Source organism: Halichoerus grypus, chromosome 11 (assembly GCF_964656455.1).
Source record: "Halichoerus grypus chromosome 11, mHalGry1.hap1.1, whole genome shotgun sequence".
Classification (NCBI taxonomy): Eukaryota; Metazoa; Chordata; class Mammalia; order Carnivora; family Phocidae; genus Halichoerus; species Halichoerus grypus.
Genome location: NC_135722.1, coordinates 73,367,631 through 73,381,039, shown reverse-complemented (window position 1 = coordinate 73,381,039; position 13,409 = coordinate 73,367,631). Strand labels below are relative to the sequence as shown.

Genomic DNA, 13,409 nt, shown 5'->3' with positions numbered 1-13,409 from the left:
GGTTGGGGTCCATCCCGTTTCGGGGTGGGTCTAGTTGCAGAGTGCAGAAAGCAGGGTGCACGCTGCAGGTCAAAGTCCCCTGAAGTTGGCTATAATTTGTCTACTTGCCATCCGTGCACTCTACCCCTCAGCCCCTCCCCAGGTGGGCAAGGGCTCCTTCAAATATGCCTGGGTGCTGGACAAGCTGAAGCCGGAGAGAGAGCATGGCATCACCATCGACATCTCCCTGTGGAAGTTTGAGACTGGCAAATACTGTACCATCGATGTCCCAGGCCACAGGGACTTCATCAAGAACATGATCACTGGCACATCCCAGGTAAAGCAGTCTGCCCCCAGGGGCCTCCTTGGGCTCCAGGAAGGACTAGAAGCTCATTTGTGGGACTAGAGGAGAGTTTCACTGGGAGGCAGGACCGGTGGGGCGGGGCGGTGGGGCCTCCGTGAGTCCCCGTGGGCGGTCTTTGTAAGTTTCCGGGGCGGGCTCCTCAGCTTTACCAGGGGATCTGGGTCTGCTCCAAGCGCTGGCCGGCTGGAGGGCCTCGGCCCAGCCGCTCGTCCCGCCCGCAGGCCGACTGCGCCGTGCTCCTGGTGGCGGGCAGCGTGGGCGAGTTCGAAGTCGGCATCTCCAAGAACGGGCAGACCCGCGAGCACACGCTGCTGGCCCACACGCTGGGCGTGAAGCCGCTCATCGTGGCGGTCAACAAGATGGACTCCACCGAGCCCGCCCACAGCGCCGCGCGCTTCCAGGAGATCACCAAGGAAGTGAGCGCCTACATCAAGATCGGCTACAACCCGGCCTACGTGGCCTTCGTGCCCATCTTGGGCTGACATGGCAACAACATGCGGGAGCCCAGCAGCAACGAGTGCGGGCCGGGTGGGCGGGTGCCCTGGGTCCTGGAGGGGGCACGCCATGAGCCGTGCCCCAGACTCACCTGTGCTCTGCATCCCGGCAGATGCCCTGGTTCATGGGCTGGAAGGTGGAGTGCAAGGAGGAAAACGCCACCGGGGTGACTCTGCTGGAAGGTCTGGATGCCATCCTCCGCCAGCTCGCCCAATCAACAAGCCCCTGAGAGGCTCCCTGTGCAGGATGTGTACAAGATTGGAGGTGACAGGGCTGGGGGTGGGGGGGGGAGGGGAGGGGAGACTGTTCACTCCGGAATGAGGAAAAGTTAGGAAGGAGCTCTGGTGTGTGACGGCCAGGGTTCGAATCCTGACTTGGAATCCACAGCTTCTGAGCTAGGATTCAAAGTGCAAAAGCACCCAGCATTTCCAACTTATGCAATAGGTCGTTTATTAGATAGCTCCCGATCCATTCGGTGCTTCATACCGGTTCTGTAGGTGGCCCTTTGTCCTTAAATGCAGAACCAAGGGACCTCCCGAGAAGTCAGTTCTGGGGGGAGGGGGGAACAACTCTGACTTCTCTCCAACAGGCATTGGCACTGTGCCTGTGGGCGGTGTGGCGACAGGCTTCCTGAAGCCTGGGATGGTGGTACCTTTGCCCCCATGACCCTTACCACAGAGGTCAAGTCTGTGGAGATGCATCACGAGGCCCTGCCCGGTGACAACGTGGGCTTCAATGTGAAGAACGTGTCCATAAAGGACATTCGCTGTGGATTCGTGATGGGAGACAGCCAAGAACGACCCCCCACCCCCCATGGAGGCTGCCAGCTTTCTAGCACAGGTGATTGTCTTAAATCACCCCGGGCAGATCCACGCTGGCTATAGCCCCGTGCTGGACTGCCATACAGCTCACATCGCCTGCAAGTTCACTGAGCTGAGGGAAAAGATGGACCAGCGCTCAGGCAAGAAGCTAGAGGACAACCCCAAGGCCCTGAAGTCCGGTGACACAGCCATTGTGCAGATGGTCCCCGGCAAGGCCATGTGTGTAGAGACCTTCTCAGAGTACCCACCTCTAGGTGAGCCAGGGGTAGCTACTGAGTCACAGGAAGAAAGCATTAGCTCCTTTGGGCGAAGCACGGGCTAAGGAGCATTTCCTTCTGTACCACTTGCCAGAAACCTCCTTTCTCCCTCTTCTAGGCGGCTTTGCTGTGCGGGACATGAGACAAACAGTGGCCGTGGGAGTTATTAAGGCGGTGGATAAGAAGTCACCTAGGGCCGGCAAGGTCATCAAGTCAGCGGTAAAGGCCAGCAAGAAGTAAGCATGCAGTTTCTACCGCAATCTTCCACTAGAAAAATAAAATTTTATGTATTTACTGAATAAGATTAATAAACTAACGTCGCTGTCCTGGTTACTTATTTCTTCCAAAGAGGTGAACAGGGAACCTCTAGGTATGCTAATGAACTATAATTTAAGGCCCATTGGCTTCAAAGCATTTATGCCCTGAGCTGTGAAGATGATTCAGGGTCTCCTACCTCATTCTCAGCCACGGCTCTATCCCATCCTTTCTCATTTCCCTTAAACTTTAGTCACTTCCAGCCTGTCCTTCCTCTGGGGAAGCTGAACTGTTCTGGGACATGATAAGTACACCTACAATGGCGTAGGACAGGATCTCAGTAGTGCCAGTGGGTTCGTCCCCCAACATGACTGTGTGGCTCATGCTGCTAGGTGCTCTATTACCCAGACCCTGATAGGACAGTACAGGTCAAGATCACTCAGCCAAGAGTGGGGTGGGAACTCCAAGCAGCTCACTTGGAAGCTTGGGCTCAAACTATTGCCCAGCATGGTAGTCTAGGTCTGATTAATAATATGCCTGGAGGGTGAGGAGTGAACAGATAGAACTGCGGCCTTTGTTCCCTAACTTTTACGTGGAACAGGAAAACACCTCATGGACCCTAAGCTAAATTATATGCTCATTCAACATACACTGGGAGTCAGGTCCCCAAGGTCTGCTGGTGATGTGTTCCTTGTCCATTTATGAAATACGAGCACTTAGCACATGTTGGATGCTCTTCTCACCCCATGGACTCAACCTTGTTAGAGATACAGGCAAACATCAAGTGGTAAATGCATAAAGTGAGCCAAGAGAATGGTAGAGGTGGGGAGGAGACCATGAAAGACACAATGCAGTAGAGGCTATTCCAACAATCCAAGCAAGGTGGTGACTTGGACCAGGGGGGTAGTTAAGTGGTGAGAAGTTCTGAATATTTTGTAGAAGTTCCAAAAATCTTTACAAACATGGCATTTCTAAAGACTGTATGAGAGGTATGTAGAAGTCAAAGCTGATATCTGGGTTTGGGGCCTGAGGAGTTGGAATGGTAGAGCTTCTGTGAGAGGTGGGGGTGGATTGCCAACTAAGATGCTATTGTGGAGAGAAGGGAGAGGCTCAAGTAATCAGAGGAGTCCTTAAAACATGGAAGCAGAATCCCTTGCCCATAAGCGTCTACTGGGAGGAGCTAGGACAAATATATGGACCTTGCCTGCTGGAGGGAAGTAATCAACTACGTGACTGCAATCAATTCTCTATTGGAAAAACCATTAGTCTTACACTTAAAATGTGTCAAGGCTTGAGAGTACTGTGGAGTCCTATTTTAATTCCAGTATAGTTAATATACTGTGCTATATTTTAGGTGTACAATGTGATTCAACACTTGTATACATTACTCAGTGGTCATCACAGTAAATTACTATTAATCCCCTTCAGCTATTTCCCCCATTCCTCACCCCCTTCCCCTCTGGTAACCATCAGTTTGTTCTCTATAGTTTAGAATCTGTTTCTTGGTTTGTCTCTTGGTTTGTTTTGTTTCTTAAATTCCACATATGAGTGAAATCATATGATGTTTACCTTCTCTGATGGACTTACTTCACTTAGCATTAAACTCTAGATCCATCCATGTTGTTGCATGTGGCAAGATTTCATTATTTTTTATGGCTAAATAATATTCCATTGTGTATAAGTGTGTATGTATATATGCCACATCTTTATCCATTCATCAATTGATGGACACTTGGGCTGCTTCCATAGTTTGGCTATTATAAATAATGCTGCAATAAACATAGGGGTGCAGGTATCTTCTCTGGGTAAATATCCAGTACTGGAATTACTGGATTATATGGTAGTTCTATTTTTTAATTTTTTTGAGAAATGTCCATACTGTTTTTCCACAGGGGCTGCACCAGTTTGCATTCCCACCAACAGTGCACAAGTGTTCCTACTTCCATCCTGACCCACAATTGTTTCTTGAGTTTTTTATTTTAGCCATTCTGTCAGATGTGAGGTGATCTCATTGTGGCTTTGATTTGCATTTCCCTGGTGAGTGATGTTGAGCATCTTTTCATGTGTCTGTTGGCCATCTGGTTGTCTTTGAATAAATGTCTGTTCGTGTCTTCTGCCCATTTTTTAATTGCATTATTTGTTTTTTGGTGTTGAGTTATATAAGTTCTTTACATATTTTGGATATTAACTCTTTATCAGATATGTCATTTGCAAATATCTTCTCCCATTCTGTAGGTTGTCTTTTAGTTTTGTTGATTGTTTCCTTTGCTGTGCAGAAGCTTATTTTGAGTCTCAATAGCTCATTTTTACATTTGTTTCCCTTGCCTCAGGAGACATATCTAGAAAGAAGTTGCTACTGTCAATGTCAGAGAAGTTACTGCGATGCTCTCTTCTATGGTTTTAGGTCTCACATTCAGGTCTTTAACCCATTTTGAGTTTATTTTTGTGTACAGTATAAGAAAGTGGTTCAGTTTTATTCTTCTGCATGTTGCTGTCCAGTTTTCCCAACACCATTTGTTGAGGAGACTATCTTTTTCCTCTTGCATATTCTTGCTTCCTTTGTGGAAGATTAATTGACCACAGAAGCATGGGTTTATTTCTGGGCTTTCTATTCTGCTCTGTTCTATGTGTCTTTTTGTGTCAGTACCATACTGTTTTTTTTGTAGTGTATCTGAAAATCTGGGATTGTGATACCTCCAGTGTTCTTTTTCAAGATTGCTTTGGCTGTTCCAGGTCTTTTGTTCCATGCAAATTTTAGGATTCTTTGTTCTTCTTTGTTCTAGTTCTGTGAAAGATGCTGTTGGTACTTTGATAGGGATTGCATTAAATCTGTAGATGGCTTTGGGTAGTATGGACATTTTAACAGCATTTGCTCTTCTAATCCATGAGCATGGAATATCTTTCCATTTGTTTGTGTCATCCAATTTCTTTCATTAATGTTTTATAGTTCTTGGAGTACAGGTGTTTCACCTCCTTGGTTAAGTTTATTCCGAAGTATTTTATTATTTTTGTTGTAGTTATAAATGGAATTGTTGATTTATTTTTCTGCTGCTTCATTATTAGTGTATAGAGATGCAATGGATTTCTATGTACTGATTTTGTATCCTGTGACCTTACTGAATTCATTGATCAGTTCCAGTAGTTTGGTGGAGTCTTGAGGGTTTTCTATATATCGTGTCATCTGCAAACAGTGAAAGTTTTACTTCTTCCCGTGCAGTCCTTTCTGAAGCCAGGTTGGGAGCTAAAGTCTCTTTCCTGAGACTTGGATGTCCAAGATTTAGACTAGGAGTGCAGTGGCCTCTTCTCCCTGACCAATAACATCGCCTGTCCATGCCTGTCGAGTTGGCTTCCTCTCAAGTGTGAATATCCAGGGAAACCCCAGACCCTGCACAAACCTAGAAATAATAGCAGGATGGCATATCAGAGCTGTCACCACATTGGGCCTCAAGAAACTCACTTGTCTGCAAGGCTGGGGGAGCTGTCAAGTTCTAGCTGTTGTCAGCACGGGACCTGGACCAAGCTCTGGAGCACCTCAAGCCTGTCAGTGTCATCAAAGGCCACCCTGCCTGGCTTGGGGAGGCAGGCATCTTCCGAAGCTGTGGTGGGGAGAGAACGCAGATCTGCCTGCCTGTCATTCCCCACCCCCTCCTGCGATCTTGCAAAATGACTAGTCGCTGTTGTCCTCAGAACTCTTTCTTAAGAATTCTATAAATCGCAACCACCACTTTGCTTAAAGTGATCAGGGGACTGAGGTTGTAACTTTGCAGTGTCTGGGTCCCTGATATGTACTCAATAAATATTTGTTGAAGAGTGAATGAATGAGCGTCAACATGTTTGTCGAAGTCAGTGAATGACTGTGAGTGCCAATTTACTCTTCATTCTCAAGAATAATCATGGTTCTGAAGGTAGTTTCTTAAGAATGCCTTGAAAAATTCAATTTGAAAAATTCAATTTGGAAAGAAAACTAAAAATATCATAATTAACCCTCCCAAGTGTTGTGTTCTCTACTCAGTAATTCCTCACCGGGGTGGGAGGAAACGTGGCTGGTAGGAGAGGGAATGTCATCTCATTAGAAACTCCGAGAACATTTCTGTGCCGCACTGCCAAGAGCTGCCAGAATTAGCTGAGGTTTTGCACCTAAGCCTGGCTGTAGCAGTTCAGATCAGTATGTAAGAGCTCTGGCATTTGACCTGAGAAATATTCCTGCTGGTCTCGGGCCCCCTCCTTTAGTCCTTAACACAATGTTGCAAAGGGATCTGAGGCACAACGAGGAGGTTCTTTGTTGGCAGGTGCGGCAGGCGTCCCCTTGTTAGCTCTCCCCGCGCCCACCCCTGAGACAGGTGGGCACAGTGAGGCAAGCCTCAGGCGGAATTCTTCCCCACATACTTCCGTTGGCAGGCCTAGAGCAGGCATGACCCCTGTGCGGTTTGGAGTCTCAGCACTCTGTCCTTGCAATCTCTGACAAGCAGCTTGCACGCGGGAAGATGATAGCATCTGGTGGTGGGCAAGGCTTCTAGTGGGGGACAGGATCCCCTGAAAATGACTCCACGTACGATGGATTCCTGAGGCCCTGGCTGCCACTTCAAAGCGTAGAGACTTCTGGGCTCCCCTGTTCAACCAGGAAGGTGCTTAGGTAATAGCTCATATACGTTACAGGCGTCAGCTCGACTCATTTCACAGAGAAATCTTTACTAAAATCCCTTACGACAAACTCTCTGGTGCTAACTGGAGATAAATAGGGTTGAGGCCGGCCCTAGGCTCCTGGTGACAGCCATCCCACCCCCCACCCACACCCCCTCCACCCCTGTGGGGGCTTCTGAGTACTCTTCCAGACATTAAATAACCACCTCTAGAGGGCGTCGTCCCAATTAAGGGACTTCAGCTATCAAACAACCCCTTCCATTGTGTAGACTAAAACTATCCTACAGACCACAGACCACAGCAGAACACGCCGTGAAGTCCTTGGGCCCGCTCTCTCTTGGGAGGTGATGCTGCCTGATTCAGCGTCCCCACCCACTTCCGGGGAAATCCTGACTCACTTTGCTGGCAGCAGCTTTCCCTCTAGGGGTAGATCTGTGCCGGGGAAGTTTCCTTGCTGTCCCTAGATCACCCTCTCAGGTGGACGCCGGCTGCACCTCACACCTGTCTCTGTTCCCGGCAGCCCCCGCCGCAGAGCTGACACAAGGTCTCAGTCACACGAGGCACCCTGGCTCCCAGATTTCAGTCTGTTTCTCCGTCAGACTCTGCCCGTCTGGGAGTCTGAAAGCCCATCTCCCCAGGCCCATTCGGGGAGGCTCTGCCACTCCTGTCCTACTCACTAGGAGGTCTGTGGGTGCTTGAGGGGGGCTGCTTCTGGGCTGACACAGGGAGCTCACTGGGCCTGGCCACTCAGCAGCCTGGGCTGTAGCTGGTCGCTCTGGATCCTGCAGAATCCCTGCTTACCTCACCTACTAAGGCCGGGAGGACAGGGAGTCACCTGTTTATTTATTCCTCTTGTCTTTTACCAGATGTTCAATGATGACAGACGTGGTTGAGCTGGATGAAACAGTTAGTCCTGCTCACCCAGATCTCAGGGTCTAGCAAGGAAGATAAGTAAATAGAACACTATAATATCATGTGAGAAATCTGTGATATGGCTAACTCAGGAGGCTATGGAAGAATGCAAGGGGGCAACAACAGAGCTTGAGGGGTCAAAAACACTTCTTGGAAATACAAAGCTCTAGAGAAAAGCATGTGCAAAGGCCCAGATGGGAGCAGGAGACAGGAGGACAGTATGGCAGGCATGCAGATGGGGAATGCCAAGACGGCAGGCCTTGATGTGATGAGGGCAGCGGGGGCCGTAATGGGCCTGTGTGAATGCCTTTCCTCTAAATGAGAAATGTAGGCTTTGAGCTGACTCAGAAACTTAAGTTGGGCCCTAATGCAAACCCGTCAGTGGCTGGACGTGAGCTGATACTGCCATTTGCTGCTAGGTGGTCAGGGTACTCCGCCACTTTCATTAGAGCTCAGAGGGCCTAGCAGTGAGGGCATCACGTCACTGACATGGAAATAAATGATCAAGACTCCACCAGACTGAGATGGTCCCTTCCCTAGGTAGAAGCTAAATTGAAATTCTAAAATGACTCTATTGTCATTTGTCTGAACACAGAATCGATTTCTTCTGGTTCTATTAAACCAAGGGCCAGATTCCAGAAACAGAAATCCAAGCTGTCATTGCCCATTCATTTAAACAATTGGTATTTTGGCCTTGTAAGGAGAGGCACCAGCTCATGTTTACAGAGCTGTTTGCATTTGATGATGACAACACAATGCAACTGAGAGAAGTCACCCCCTGGAAAAATCTGCTTGCCTTCTGTTCTGAAAAGAAAGATCTTACCCCATCAGACAGAACAAGCATGTCCAGCATTCAGAGAAAGCGGTAGACTCAGACCCTGCAAGAAAAATCCGCCTTCCTCCTTTTTACCTATAGGCCAACTGGGGGTTGGAAATATTTTCAGAGGAAAAACTTCATACCTTACTCACATTCCCATTTCCCATAATTAGCCAAGTCCTAATTATTCCCTGTATTGTCTCTGCCACATTAGCTTTGTGAGAAAATGGTATGTAAGACAATGGTGCATAACTCAAACACAGGGCCAATCTAAACGAGAAACTGGCAGAGGGCTCCCGGGACGATTGCATTATTCATGAAAAGACATGAGAACAATTGGAGGATAGCATTAGATTTTAAATCACAGCAGCAATTACAAGGCAATTATCCCAAATGGTGTAATTGCCGCAGCCACAGGGTGGGTGGGAGAACCTACACAGCGTCTGTGCCACTTTCCTTTAACACCATGATGAAAACTGGTGTGTTCATTGTAAGAGGAAATTGTACAGAAGAAAACATTTGTGTTCTTCCCTCTATGCCACATAAAGCTAGCAACCAGAGCCTCAGTAACAAAAATGGAGCCCGAGGCCACACTCAAGTCTTTTGGGATCCCTTGCCTGGCTTGCTCCAAAATGTGCTGTTCTCAGGTACTTGACCCTGTCCTTGTGTGAATTTCAATCCAAGCATAGAGGCTGAATCCCACTTTTTCTGGATGATGTCTGTCAGCCAAGGACACCCCATACGAAGCAATGGGAGGTCACTTGCTCTGCTGGCAGCAAACTGGGGTTTACTCACTATTCTGATACTTAGTGACAGCATAATTTAGTATCTGCTATTACAAAAGCAGGTACCATGTACTGAGTGCCTAAGACATGCAATATACTTTTCATATCTTATTTCCCTTAAACTCAGTGGGTCTTGGTTTTCTTTGTACCATTATCCAACAAATATTTATCTATCTGGCATCTTCTTTTTATTAGGCTCAGCTGAGTTGTATCAAGGACAAAACAACCCTGTCTTCTCGGAGCTTACCTCATGGATACAATGTATTGTCTACAGCACCAGCTCAGCCAAATGCAATTGGTATCAAAACATTGTCTACTGTCTTTCTTAATCTCTCTTCTTTCCTTCTCCTTCCTTTTCTCTTTCCTTTTCTTCTTTGCTTTAGAACTGAGTCTTTTCAAATCAACTCAATGAGCACTTCTTAAGCATCCATTAATTTGACAATATCCAGCAATATCTCAAATGGGTATATCCTTTGATATAATGTTTTCACTATTAGATCTTTATTGTACAATATGCTTGCACAGGATTGCTAAGATATGTTCAACAATATACACTGCATTGTTGTTTGTGATGGTCCCAAACTGCAAATAATGCAAAATATCCATCAATAAGAGGACTACTAAGTAAATTAGGGTGCTTCCATATAGCAAGATAGTATGCAACTGCTAAAAGAATGTGCTGATTATGGGAAGATGTCCAGGGACTCCCATGAAATGGAAAAGGCAAGTTTCAGAAGAATGTGTACAGTTGGATCCCATATTTGTATTACAAATTTCACACATTTACATTTCATTATAGAAAAAAGGCTGGAAGGATATGCATCAAATTATTATATTTGGGATTATTATTATATATTAATATATATCTGGGAAATATGTTGGGGATAGGAAAGATTTTAGCTTTCTTCTTTGTCTTCTGATTTAAAACATGTATAGATTACTTTTACCATTAAAATAAAAATATATTTGGTCAAACATTATTTTAGTCAAATACTATTTTCTTTTTAAAAAAATTTATTTTTAAGTAATCTCTACACCCACTGTGGGGCTCAAACTCACAACCCCGAGATCAAGAGTTGCATGCTCTACCAACTAAGACAGCCAGGTGTTCCTCAAATATTATGTTCTGAAGGTGTTTTTGGATGAGGTTAACATTTAAATCAGTGGACTTGGAGTAAAACAGATTGCCCTCCATAATATGGGTGGGCCTCATCTAACCAGTTGAAGGCCTTAATAGAACAAAGACTGATCTCCCCAGAGCAAGAAGGAATTCTGCCAGCACACTGCATTTGGACTTGAACAGAAACTCTTCCCTGAGTCTCCAGACTCCTGGCCTATCCTACCCCACCTCATAAGACTTTGGATCCACTAAACCTCCACAGCCACATGAGCCAATTCCTTAAAATAAATCTCTCTCTCTCTCTCTCTCTCTCTCTATATATATATATATATATACACATTCTGTTGGTTTTCTCTGGATAACCCTGACTAATAGAAGGAGCATGTGGGTTTGTGGTCTAGTGACACTCCCAGGAAAGGGGTGGTTCCTCCAGCCAGACCCTGAGGCTACACAGGTGATTGGTGGGCACACCAAGGGGTGACTTAGGGGGTGTTTTGGAGCTCCATAACTTCCTTCTGCCACCCCCAATAAACCGAAAACCTAAGATTGTGCTGTGCTTTCTCAGCAAAAGCAGCTTCAAGAAAGTCCTCATAGGACAGTGATTGCCTCTGGAGAACAAGGCATGATGTTTTGGAAAGCACCCATTCCTTGTGACCAGCAGGGGACCGGGCCCTGGCCTCCAAGTCTTCCAAGGCCTTTCATTCTCTAACACAAGACCCCCCTCTCCTGGTGGACAGGCCCACCATCTGGGGATGTCCGGGGCTAAGGGCTCTTCCTTGATGCCAGCCTCAGCAGGTGAAGGATTCCCATCTTCTCCCCCATCAGTTCTCCAAGCTTAGAAGAAGCTCCATCTGCCTTGAATGCATCCACAGCCCTCAAATATAAAGAAAGCAAATCATTCCAACTTAAATATGATGACTTATAAAAGCAAGAAAAATACCTAAATACACAGAGTGAAAGAATAAGATTGGAATATAAAAATGATGTCAATACTGTGATTACAGCTGTGAAAAATTATGCAAATGAATGACTGTATTCCTGTAAAGTAATAATGGAAAATAAAATAAATGGAAAATAAAAACAGAAATCACTAGGGTGGTAGAAGGATGGTGAAGTCTCCTCTTATTTAGTATTATCCCCTCTTATTTAGAGCTTATTTAGTATTGCTTTTGTTGCTTGTGAGTCAAAAAGTGTCAGTCAAAATGGAAAAATGGATGAAGGCTTTTTTTTCTGAGGAGGACAGGGTTGTTTATCTCTACTAGGCTTCGTACGTCTAGGCCTCCTTGAACTGATGCCAGAAGAAGCATGCAGCAACACTTAGGACTATTTGCACCTGTTGGAGGCGTCTCGCACAACAGCCACCCAGCTCTGTAAAGTAGATTCGGTTTGTTAAAGCCAGTTTTCAAAATCCAAGTGTCAGCAGGGTTGGTTTCTCCTGGAGTTTCTGAGGGAAGATCTGTCCTGACCCTCTCTCCTAGTTTCTGATGATTACAACAATCCCTGGGGTTCCTTGGCCTGAGACCCGTCCCTTCAATCTGTCTCCACCTTCATAGGGCATTCTCCCTCGTGTGTGTGTGTGTGTGTGTGTGTGTGTGTGTGTGTGTCTTCTTCTTCCTCTTATAAGGACAATAGTTATTTTGGATTAGGGGCCACCCTAATCCAGTGTCACTTTGTTTTAACCTGCTTATATCTGCAATGACCCTATTTCCAAATAAGGTCACTTTCATAGGCTCCCAAGGCTAGGACTTTTTTTTTTTAATATTTATTTATCTATTAGAGAGAGGGCAGCTAGCAGGCAGGGAGGGGCAGAGGAAGATGGAGAGAGAGAATCTCAAGCAGACTCCCCACTGAGCGCAGAGCCTGATGCAGGGCTTGATCCCAGGACGATGAGATCATGACCTGAGTTGAAATCAAGAGTCAGACACTGAACTGACTGCGCCACCCAGGCACCCCAAAGCTAGGACTCTAACATATCTTTTTAGGGAACACAATTGAACCCACAAGAGAGGGAGTCAAACCCAGTCTCTCTGAAACCAAAACTAAGCTTTGGGTGAGGCCTTCAGAAATCTTAATAGCACAATTAAAGTAGGGACTTTATAGGTAAAAAATGAGGCAATAGATATTTGGGAAATCACTGTAATAGCCTGAAAATGCACATTGGATAATTGATGCATTAATAAAAAGCATCACAAGTGCACTTGGAAATATTTAAATAAGGAATGCCTGAAATAATGTGAAAAATGGATAATTCAAGAGCAATAGATTGCAGCACATCTTCTATGAAGGCTGGGTTCATCAAAAAGTAAATTCAGCTCTTCACTTTTAACTCTATGAGTACTAATTGGTGACTAAAAAGTGTTGACAGTTTCTTCCTGTCAAAGAAAGTGAATGTAATTTGTTGGTAGCTTGACATCACCTCCATTATGTATAGGAATAATATATTCATCCCCCTTGCCCCAGAACATAACATGAAATAATGCAATAGATTCACACACACACACACACACACACACACACACACACACACTAATTACAAAAGGAGCAACATGGGCAGCTTAGTGTTAAGACGCAAGACTCAACTGGAATTTGTACATTTTTCTCTCAAGTATCTTCCAGCTCTGACAATCATTTCCATGTTTTAGATTCAATCACGTGATCCTGATTTTTGCTGGAAAATCAAAATCAAAAGAAATAGTTTAATTTGCTGACTGCACTGTATGAACACTCCTCTTCACATTACCCAAATTTAAAATCTATGCCACATGATGGGAAAATTAAATTTTCTCGTTGTTAAAAATGATCAGAATAATTCAGCAGCATGCCTCCAGGTTACGGTTCCTCTAATTACCTTGTATCCTGAATTCTTAATTAATTATATTCTGGGATGTGAAAAAGTCCCTTTGTGCTCAGAGCCTGAGCCTTTTCCTGTGCTAGGTGAATTATTTACATGGTAAATCTTATTA

The 13,409-nt window shown here is 45.5% G+C and overlaps 1 pseudogene; it reads left to right on the top strand.

The window, feature by feature from the left end:
- The first annotated feature begins 295 nt into the window (after nucleotides 1-295).
- LOC118548080 (elongation factor 1-alpha, oocyte form-like) lies at nucleotides 296-2,156 on the top strand (annotated as a pseudogene).
- The last annotated feature ends 11,253 nt before the right edge of the window (nucleotides 2,157-13,409 follow it).